This window comes from Alligator sinensis, unplaced genomic scaffold (assembly GCF_000455745.1).
Source record: "Alligator sinensis unplaced genomic scaffold, ASM45574v1 scaffold215_2, whole genome shotgun sequence".
Classification (NCBI taxonomy): domain Eukaryota; kingdom Metazoa; phylum Chordata; order Crocodylia; family Alligatoridae; genus Alligator; species Alligator sinensis.
The window spans coordinates 601,398-612,466 of NW_005842400.1; the positions used below are offsets into that span (position 1 = coordinate 601,398).

At 46.7% G+C, this 11,069-nt stretch overlaps 1 protein-coding gene across 3 annotated transcripts in view; it reads right to left on the reverse strand.

Annotated features, from left to right (window-relative positions):
- MGAT3 (mannosyl (beta-1,4-)-glycoprotein beta-1,4-N-acetylglucosaminyltransferase) overlaps positions 1-11,069 on the reverse strand; it is a 58,236-nt gene that overhangs the window by 23,722 nt on the left and 23,445 nt on the right. Inside the window, exon 1 of one of the 3 annotated variants that reach the window (XM_006029833.2) lies at positions 7,340-7,464. The exons of the other annotated variants lie outside the window; for them this stretch is intronic. The gene's annotated coding sequence lies outside the window, so the exon portion shown is untranslated. Of the gene's footprint in view, positions 1-7,339; positions 7,465-11,069 lie in introns of those variants that run through there. 3 annotated transcript variants of the gene reach the window in all.

Genomic DNA, 11,069 nt, shown 5'->3' on the forward strand with positions numbered 1-11,069 from the left:
CATGCACGGCCCTTTGTGCCCGTGCGTGTGTGTGTGCGCGCGTGTCTCCTCCCCTCGCTCCCAGGCTCTGCCCTCCAGCCCCCTCCCAATCAATAGCACCCCCTCCACTCCCGCTTCCAATACAGCCCACTCCCACGACGCAGACAGCCCGGCCCCAGCATCATCCCAGCCCCTTGCGGGGGGCGGTGCTGGAAAGCGAGGCGCCAGGTAGTTGCAGGGCTTTGCGGCTGGGGGGGGAGCGCCGGCTCCTCTCTTTCATTGCCCCCCGCCCCCTGCAATGGGAGTACAAAGAAACGCCTTTTGTTTGCAAGTGGGAAGGGGAAAAGAGGAGAAGGAAGGCGGGGAGGAGGAGACTGATGAGTGGGCTTTGGGGAGTGTCTTCAGTGAGCAGCTACTTGTGCGAGAGGCAAGCCCGCACCCAGCACAGCCTCCACCCATCCCCATGGTCAGGGCTGAGGGTGGTGGGGGGCGCCTGCACCTGAAATGCCGCAGCCCTAAGTGGCTTCAGGGTCAGGCACCCAGCACAGCCTCCCCTCCCCTCCCCTCCCCTCTCCATGGCTAGGACTGGGGGGTAGCAGCTCTGAAGTGCCTGCACACTCTTGTGAACTAGAACCTGCACTACAAGGCCTGAACAGGGCCAGGCACCAAGCCTGTACCTAGCACAGCTCCCTCCCCCTCATCTATCCCACGACTAGGGCTGGGCTTTACAACCAGCCAGCCCCAACGCCGCTGGGGTAGGTGGAGGTGATGAGACCAGGAAGGTATGTGGCAACTTTTAAGTGGATGCAGTCTCTTATTGTTTATAACTTGAATGGTTGCAGGGTCTGATCAAAGACAGGCACTGACCCTGCAACCAGCACCTACTTGCTTCCCTGCCCGTCTCCATGCCTGGTGATGGGGGCAATTGCTGGGTTGCTGCACCTGACATTTGGAACCAGCTAGGTCTGATGCAGCTGGGGTAGGGCGAGGCAATGACCTGGGAGGGCTGTGGCTGCCCTTAAGTGCATGCAGTTTCTTATTGCTTGTAACTTGTATGGCTGCAGGGCCTGATCAAGGGTCAGGCAGTGTCAGACACTGTACAGCCACCTAATGAAAAGGCTTGCCTCTGCCCCCAAGAGGTTATAACAGGCAGATAGTCTGTGGAAAAAAACAGATTGCTGGGAATCCAAAGGCATCAACAGCTTCATCTGTCACAATACAGTACTCTGCTGCTTTTAGGGCAGCTGCCTGTAATGTAATAAGCCTTCCTCAGGCCTGTAAGGTGAGCATATATTAATTCCCTTATACTGCAGGGCAGTGTTATGGTAACTATGTTGGCCAGTTGTATGCAGGAAGTTTACAAGAACACCACAAATAGATTCTCCATCTGCTGGCTCTGTCCCATGCTCAAACCACAAGAGCTTGCTTCTTAATTCAATTTCTGTCTTCCTCCTCACTCTTTCTTTTTTTTTTAAACACCATACCCATGATAAACACTACAGGGGTGCATGAGTCTCCTGTCTCTTGCAACTGAAACAAAGTTAAAAGAAGGGGAATTTGGGAGACAGCATGGGCACAGCCCAGGTAATCATTATATTAAATTAAACAAATTAATCTCTAAGGTGCTACCCTGCCCTGGCTTCAGACGAACACCGCTAGCTAACTCTCTCAAACACTGATGTCATTTACCCTTTTTAATCAGGGAGTGGCTGGAGCCGTTGAGGGAGAAGCAAGAAAGGTAACTCTGCTTGAACTTTTAGCCTTTGTTTTCTTGAGAAATACTTAAAATGGTAGAGTGATGAATGCACGATAACTAGACAGGCACGTAGCAAAACCTGTGGGCCAATTTTGTGCCTTTTCTCATAAAAAGTAAGAGAATCCTTTTATGGCACGTTCTTCAGAACCACTATCACACAATGCTTTCCAGAAAAATGCAGTCATAAGACAGAGACTTAAAACCACAAACTCAAGGGCCCCAGATTTTGGATATGGAAAGGGACAATGCAAGTATAAAGGAAATAACCCTTGGTTGTAACCAGCTGTTGTGGTGCTGGTAAGCTGATGCAAAGGAAACACCTTGAAAGTACTAGAGAGACAAAAAATTAGTTACAAGAACTGAAAGTGCAAGCCTATGATGTAGGTGATATGGCAGTGTACAGCACCACCGTGGTACAAGCCTTGACAGACATTAAAATGGTTTAGCACAAAGGAGATGAGATGACAAACAAGGAAGCTTTTCTTAGTGAGAATCTTTGGAAGAGAAATAGTTATTCCATCCGTGAGTCAAGCTCTCTTATGGTTCTTTCTTTCCCATGAATTTGGTACTAGTAAATAGTGCTGGGTTGGCAGCTCTTATGGCTGGGAGCCTTGGGTGAGATCTGCAAGCAGCTTAACATGTAATTTGACTAAGGTGTTGGTTCCTCTTCCACAGGACAAACAGGAGCAGAGCAAATGGACTCCTCACAAAGAGCTTCAGCCCTGCCGTGAAAAGGATCATCATCATCTCCAGAAAGGCAGTCGGGAGCAGGTTTCATGGGTCAATTTGCATTTAATCCTTGACTACTCTTCTGAGACTGCTAGCAAGTGACACCGGTTAGTCTTGCTTGTGTTAGTGACGTGATTTCTGTTATGTGACTACGGATCCCATTAGGAATAGACAGAGACTGCTAATCCAGCTTGCCCAGGCCAGTGAACACCCATCAGATGGTACATTCACCATGTACACACTGTAACTGGTGACCTGCAAGAGAAAGGCTCTGTATACCATCCCCAGGCCCCAGGGCCATCCAGCCAAAAACATTTCAGTGATGGGTGACTGGGCTTGGGAGTGGGAGAGACTTATGGATTCTCTGTCAGGAGTTAAGTGACTCTCTGATACTGTTGTTTCCACGACAGCAACAGCTGGAGCTGTTCTGGAGACCCTTGGCAGGCAAAACTGCCCTCAGAGCTGTCTGAAGAAAGCCAACACCTTTCCATGCCAGAGTGAGAGCACTGGTGTCCTTCCAAACTACGTACCCACCCTGCTCTAGAGGTTGCAAACTTTTATGGGTATTATAGCCAGTCACAAAATTTGGGTATAATCAGGCACTCTAGTGCTTCCCAGAAAGAGAAGAGATTGCAGCTTGGATGGGAGTGTTCACATCTGCCAGGTGTAAGCAAAAGCTTTAGAGCTAGATCCTGGGATCTCTAACTTATGGTGAGCAGGAACTCAATCCTAAACTCGGGAGGTCCCAGCCTCCTAAGAATCATCATCATGGATCTTCCTTTTGCTATCATTCTTTGTAGTCAACAGGCTATCTGTGCTCCCCTCTCTATAGAGGCACAGTGCCCTCATTAACAAACTCTCTGTCTTCTGTAAACTTTTCCTGTACCTCAGTCTGAGAACTGGAATGCTCCTTTGGGAGCTGTCTTTTAAATCTGATGGAGGGCTGCATCCCGCCCCTTCCCCCCCACCCCAGTTTTAAACACCCTTCTGCCTCCTCAGGAAGCAGAAATTCGCCTCTCTCATTACTAGGCACACATTTTAGTGAATTTACCTTTCACAGTTCAGCAGCCAGAGAAACTGGTCTTAAAGAAAAACAAGTTTATTGGAACAAGCAAGAGAGGAATCGAGTCAAATCAAAAGGGAATGCAAGTCTGAAGCTGAGCAGTGGCACAGCTAAATGCTAACCTCTTTCTCTGCTTAGAGGTTTAAGCAATATCCATTCCAAGACACTACACTTACCTAATTCTTCAGTCTCTTCCTGCCCCTACTCCTGTCAGTGTCTCTTCTAGGAGCAGCACAGTGCTTCAGACCCATGTCCACCATTCAGTTGTTGGCACCCATTTTGCAGTATAAGCCTTTGACGTAAAGATATTAACTAGCAGTTCTGTATTATCTATGAGTTCATTCCTTGCTCACTCCTTGGCCCTGCCCCATTCCCTTTATGCTGCCAGAAGAAAAGAGAGCTAGTGAACAGAACAACCCTACAGCTGCTGATCATTAGAGTATCTCTGAAGAAATGTGGTGGAACCCACCTAAATCTCCCCCTCAGGTGTGCTTTTACAAATACTTGAAGAGCTGGGCCCTGGGCCTTATCTGCAGAGATAAGGACTTTGTAGCCCTTATCTCTACATAAAGGCCTTTTTTCTTGGCAAGTGAAGTTACCACTCTTATTTGAGCAACAAATATCACACCATCTCTTACACCACAGTGTATTAACCATGTGGCTGACTAACAGTTAATTTTACTTATCCTACAGAGCTAGACTCGTGACAGTGAATTCCAAGTTCAGCTGAAACTCCAGAACTAAACTTTCACCTTTCTACATCAGACCACTGAAATTTCAGATATGTTTTTCTCTTGGGACTCCAGCCATTTGTATGCCCTTTTGAGCTAGAATTTTGAAAACAAGTCCCCCTTTGAGCCAGAGTCCTAAAATGTGCTGCACTTATTCATTATGAACTGCTGACTGCAGGGAGGAAAACAACAACAAACTGACATTTCTATCATAGGTCACAAGACAGCAGCTTATAGAAATGATCTTAATTTTTTCCCTGTTGGACACTAGGTCTCAAATCTGAAGAAAGTAAGGTCACCAGAGATCCTCAGTTTTGACAATCAGATTTTAGTCTAGAAAACTGGAAGGCAAACAAGTGCATCACAACTGTTGATACTAGTACCACATTCACCCAACACTATACTTCATTTTTAATAATCCATGTAAGATCACATTAGTATTAAACAACGTACAAGCCAGCTTGGTCATATCAGGATTCTGCACACATTAATCGTCTAGTCTCACTAAAGTGTTGTTGGCTGGCTTTCCCTCTGGATTATCTGCTAAAATACCATTCTCTTTAACTCAGTCTTTAAAGTGATCGTATTTCATGATCATGTCACATTATTGAATAATACCAAACTATATGAAATCTGATTTTTCTACAGCTGGAAGTCGATCCTACATGGGCCAATGCTGGCAACACCAGTGTGCTTGAAGGGCTACAGCCCTGGACAAGGCACTATGGAAACTGGGTTCCAATCCCAGCTGTGCCACTGACCTACGTGACCTTAGGTGAATCATTTTACCTCTCTGAGCTTCTGTTTCTCCTCATATCTATTCATAGATTCATAGATGCTAGGGTCAGAAGGGACCTCAACAGATCATCAAGTCCGGCCCCCTGCCTGGGCAGGAAAGAGGGCTGGGGTCAGATGATTCCAGCCAGATGTCTATCCAGCCTTCTCTTAAAGACCTCCAAGGTAGGGGAGAGCACCACCTCCCCTGGAAACCTGTTCCATATTTTGGCCATCCTTACCATGAAGAAGTTTTTCCTGATGTCTAGCCTAAATCTGTTCTCTGTCAGTTTGTGACCATTGTTCCTTGTTACCCTAAGAGGCACCCTGGTGAACAGAGCATCTCTGGGACAATGTTTCACTATATGTTTTTAAAGCACTTAACATAATGATGTCTAATGGTGTCCTGAGCTCAGCTGGTAGTTCGCCCAAGTAAAGATGAAGGAAAAACAGAGTAAGGAACTCAAGATTTAGACGTGGCCTCACAATGCATGTTCCCGTAGAATTTTTTGGTTCAAAAAAAGCCCCCCAGACTTAATGAACTACGTGCAGAAATGAGGATGCAGCCATTTCATAAGGAAACAACCATTTTTTGACAGAGCACAGCCACACCACATAGAGAAGTTGATGGCAAAGAGAGGGATATCATTAGGGCAAGTATCACTAGGTTGTGCTGTTACACATAACCTTTCCTATTTTCTTTCTAAGTGCATGAGCAAGGTTATCTTTACAGTAGGGATGCTGTGTTGCTGTTTGTTTCTAATATCTGTTTTCTGATGCATTTTCCATGGTAAGCAGCAAAGATACCTGCTCTGTGCCTTAGTGTAACTTGCATCAGTACTCGACTTTAGGATTCCATTGCTACCTCTTGCCCTTCCACAGTGCAGATAGTTGCTAAACTTAAACTCTGAACTCAAATCAGGAACTACAACATTAAGGTACATGCACTTCCTACAATTCCATCTTAATTCTGTGTTCCCAATGCTGGCATTATTACTGTTGGCCACTGGGGTGGATTCTGTTTGGGTATGACCAAAAAATATAGTTGAGGAGGGACTAGGAGACAATTTATACTGCCATTGTATAGATTGCATAGACACTAGAGCTGGAAGGGACCCTGGAGGATCATCGAGTCCAGCCCCCTGCCCCAGGGGCAGGAAGTCAGCTGGGGTCATAGGATCCCAGCAAGATAAGCATCCAAATGTGCCTAGAAGGCGTTCAAAGTGGGTGCTTGAACCACCTCCGGCGGCAGGCTATTCCAGACCTTGAGGGCTCGGACAGTAAAGACGTTCTTCCTTATGTCCAGCCTGAATCGGCTGCGGTGGAGTTTGTGACCGTTCGACCTCGTCATCCCTTGGGGTGCTCTGGTGAACAGACGTTCCTGGTGAGCACCCGATAAACTTATAGGTGGCCACCAGATCACCCTGAGCCTGCGCTTTTCCCGGCTGAAGAGTCCCACGGCTCAGCCTTTCATGATAAGGTCTATTTTCCTGACCTCTGATCATGCACGTGGCTCTTTGCACCCTCTCTAGCTTCTCCACATCCTTTTTGAATTGTGGGGCCCAAAACTGGACGCAGTACTCCAGCTGCGGCCTCACTAAGGCCGAGTACAACGGGAGAATGACATCCTGGGATTTGCTTGAGAAACATCTATCGATGCAAGCCAGCATTTTACTCGCTTTACTAGCTGCAGCATCAAATTGAAGGCTCATGTTCATCTTGTGGTCAATGATGACCTCCAAGTCCGTCTCGTCCATAATACTAGGCAGCGTAGCACTGCCGAGCCTATAAGGATGCTGCAGGTTGTTCCTCCTAAGGTGGAGGACCTTGCATTTTTCAGTGTTGAACACCATCAGCAGCTGTAGCAGGAGGGGGAAATAATTTTTAGTACTGAATTTGGCTACTGTAATCTTTTGGTTATTTCCAAGGCACCAAAGTGCTGGTATAATTTGGAACTGATATTCATGGGAAAAATAGTACTGTTTTATCCAAATACCTTAAAGATGTTACAATGCCCCAGCAATAAGAATGTTGAAAAAGCTTTTTAAATGAAAATTTTGAGAGAGAAATTGTCCCTCTGAAGGAAAAATACAAAAGCAGTATGAACTGCAGCATTTATTTGTATGCACTCCATCTGCATTTGCTGTACTAGGTATGGCTATACTGAATAATTGGAACAGGGTGAGCTGACAGAGCTGTTGCTGCAATAGGAGGAGTGGTGCAGTGTTTACCTCCAAGTATCCAGGGCAGTTTTTCAGCACTGAACTCTAGGCTTTGTGGCAATGGAAGTGCACAAGGATGTCTTACCTGTGGTGGTTCTTCTCGCCTCTGTTGTGCTTGTTCCTCTACCACTTCATTTCCTGTCTATTCCCCATCTCTTCCCTGAAGACTTCTTGGGACACTGGGAAAGTAGATGACACCTATCCCCTGACGGTCAGAATCTGTCCCAACTCCTCTAGTTTATCTTCTTCTGGGGTCTGTCCCATCTCTACCACTTTCTCATCCTCTGTGCTTTGTCCTGTCTTCTCCAGTTGAGCTGACCCTGGGGTCCCTTCCTGCATATCACAGCCATCAGCTCTCATGTCCATCATAACACCATGTTGTTTCAAAGGCTGATTCAGCATAGCAAGGAGCTCTAGGCTGAGGACCAGGTCAAACATTGCAGAGGACTCAGAATAGGCTGACAGTGATTTGCCAGGCTGGCTGTTGGAGTCTTTTGCCTTGTGGCATAGTTTTGACTCTTTCTCTGCAATTAATTCCTGCTTGGTGGAACACATCCCCTCATTTGCCAGCTTCTCAAAGGTGTCCTTGTAGAGTTGTTGATTTCAGGTACACGCCCACAAATTGTGGAGTTTATTGTCTTCACATGAGAGGTATACAAAGCCCTGGGTCAGAGCCTCTGGCCAGGCAGCAGCAGGCTGCAAGGATGGTATCTCTGTTCAAGGCCTCCTCAGGATCTGCATGGAAACAGGTCAGGGCATGTGGGATGCAAGGTTTACAAGCTGACCCAGCATGTATAAAACCCAGTTGGTTGCTCGTGGGGCAGAAGAAAGGAGGCAAAGGCCAGGAATAGCTTGAGGAATTATGGGAAGGGATTGGAGGACAAGCAACACCCAAATTAAGTAACCTGCATTTTCACTGCCAATTGGGCTGGATTAAAGTTCACCTTAAAGCAAAACTTGAGTCAGCTACGCCACCAGCTAGTTCATCCAGCCTGGGTACAAGCACCTCCAAACCCAGATCAGAGGGTTGTGTGTGAACAGTAAGGAGCATCAAACAGGGTAAGGGACCAAATTCACCCGTTGGAGCATGCTGGCTAGGACCTTGGGCATCTTCCATCTCCAAATGATACCAGATGACTGAATTCCTAGGATTGCCTGGGAAAGGGAGAGGCTACAATGGCCCTCCATCCTGGTCTTCCACTCACAAAAATCCAAAGTGGAAGAGACTCTTTAGATTTCCCAGCCCTCCATCTCTGACCATGACATAATTGTTCCCTACAGCATATTTTCTAGGGCTCTGTCTTGAACATCCTCAACAGTGGGGCTTCCTTCAGGAGTCCAGGCCACCCCCTAATAGACCTTTCTCGCAGGTAGTTGGTCATGAATCTAAACACAGAATTTTCTTTTCACAGTTTTAACCTATTATACCTTGGTACACCCTCAAATGAGTCCTCTCTGGTTACATCCTTTGCATATGTGCAGGCATGTGTTTTATCATGCTCTACATTAGAGAGGGGGAGGGCAAATTCACCTGTTTCCACTTTGGCTTGGCATCAGTTCAACTGAAGGTGGGATTACAAATTGATTTAGTTATGGGGACATATTGTGATTCCAATCAACTCCAAGTTGATTGCAACCTGTCATATCAGTTTTGCTTACACTAGGAACTGATATAAGTGTATCCAGTCATGGGTTTGCATTTGACTAAATCAGTTTTTAAACCAATTTAAATTAAACTGGCACGGGCTTTGTGTGTAGATAAGCCCTTTGATAAAAATCCAAGGGGCAGTTATCAGTATTTGACACACAGTCTAATAGGTGAAGCTCTTGTGACCAGGGCATCAACATTTGAAGTCAGATAGCAGTGATTATTTACAGTACCAATATGCTGGGCTGGTGAAGCATGCAAAACTAACAGCTGATATAAATGGGGAATGAGATGCCTTGGAGGCATGAGAAATTGAGAAGACATACTTCATCAACTGAGACACTGGCAGGAATGAGCAGAGGAAACCACCACAAACCACTCCCATAGGAGAAAGTCAAACATAGGATGGTCTGGGGAGCCAGAGCAAGGAGAGGATTGAAAACCACCTAAGATCTCAGGGTACTTGGTCCCTGAAGGTGGGGTGACTGAAACAACTACAGCCATGTCTTCATTCTGAATGAGTCTAGGACAGAAAAAGGCAACTATGGACAGCGAGTGATGTTCAACATGGAGCTTTGGAAACACTTCCAATGATATCAGTAACCCTGGGGTCAGGTGTTGGAGGAGGCATAGGCATGTTTTGGTCATTTTTTTTGCCAGTTGTTTCTCTTCCTTTCATTCTATCCCCCACAAACCCCCACCAGCCTACAGGAACTCGGTGTCCATGTTTACAAACACCCACCAGCCTACAGGAACTCGGTGTCCATGTCCGTGTTCATCTTTGACAAAAGCAAATATATTGTGAAAGGCAGGCATTGTGACAGAACAGCCTGCAGCACTGAAGGCTCTTCTCAAGCCTACTCCACCTATTTCACTCTTTTTCACATCCTGCATTTGACAGTTCTTCCAACTCCTTAGTACTTTTTTGTGGATCTTCTCTGAGTTTCCTCTGATACAGAAGCTCATGAAATGATTCCAGGAGTATGCATTCAAACAGATTTGGATAGCAAAGTTGTCTTGGGGACTGGAAACTTACTGAAAGGTTGTAAGCAAGCCATGAGAAAGCAGCAAAAGTGTAGTGCTGGGAAGGAAGGATTTAGGCTGGGTACCATAGGCTCCATCTGAGGTCCAGTGTTATTCACTATTTTTGTTAATACTCTATAAGTGGGAAGAAGGAGCTCATTAAAGACATCCATAAGGATATAGGCACACACAAAAAGAAATGCTCAGGCAGATAACAAAGAGACAGAAAGAAAGGAATGGAGGAAATATTACGCCAGCTGGTTAAATACACGTTTGTTGCCATTATTAAAGGTGCCAGCTGAGATCAGGGAACCAGTAATGCTAGTTGCAGTACAAATATAGCAGGGGGCAGCAACATACAGCCTGCAGGCTAGATCCATCCTATGGAGCCACTGGATCTGGCCTGCAGAGCTAGAGGGCTTTGCCTGTACCGGTACACCCTCTACGTTGGGGCTGAGCAAAGAGCTGTGCCAGGGTTGGGCAGCTTCCAGCTGCACCTGCACTACTGCCATGTCTCCTGCCCTTCTGGCTCCAGTCCAACGTTAGCCAGGTGGTTTGAGTGCAGAGACATGGCAGAGGGCTTTTCCCATGTCTACACTGGTGTCAAACAGGTGACGGCTGCACCCATGCTGCTGCTGATTCTCCCGGCCTCTCGTTCCCCTGGGTGTGGCTGCTACTTCAAGCTGATAGGCAGCTGTGCTGGGGCCGTGCAGCTTCTAGCTACTCGTGCTGCAGCTGGGGAGAGGAGTGGGAAGCATCAGCAGCAGTACAGGCACATTGTGCAAATACCTGGTCTCAGCACAACTCCACTCCAGCTGGAAGCTGCACCTGTGCAGATGGGAAGCAGAATCTGTCACAACCCAAGGGTGTGATTTTTGTTTTGTGAGTGCTTCGGCACGGCTAAATTGTTCCCGCTAAATTGCAGCTTCTTTGCACGAGTTTTCTGCTGCAGAGGAAAACCCCGGTGCAAAAGAATTCCCGCCACCAGTAGCTTTCTTTGCAGGGTGCATTTCTTTGTTGCAGCACAGAAATGCACGTTGCAAGGAGTTCCCGCCATTCGTATTCAAATTTGTGCCCCACCATTGGCCAGTTCTAAATTATTCACACGTGGCGGCTAGTGATTGGCTTGCTAGCCGTATAAAAA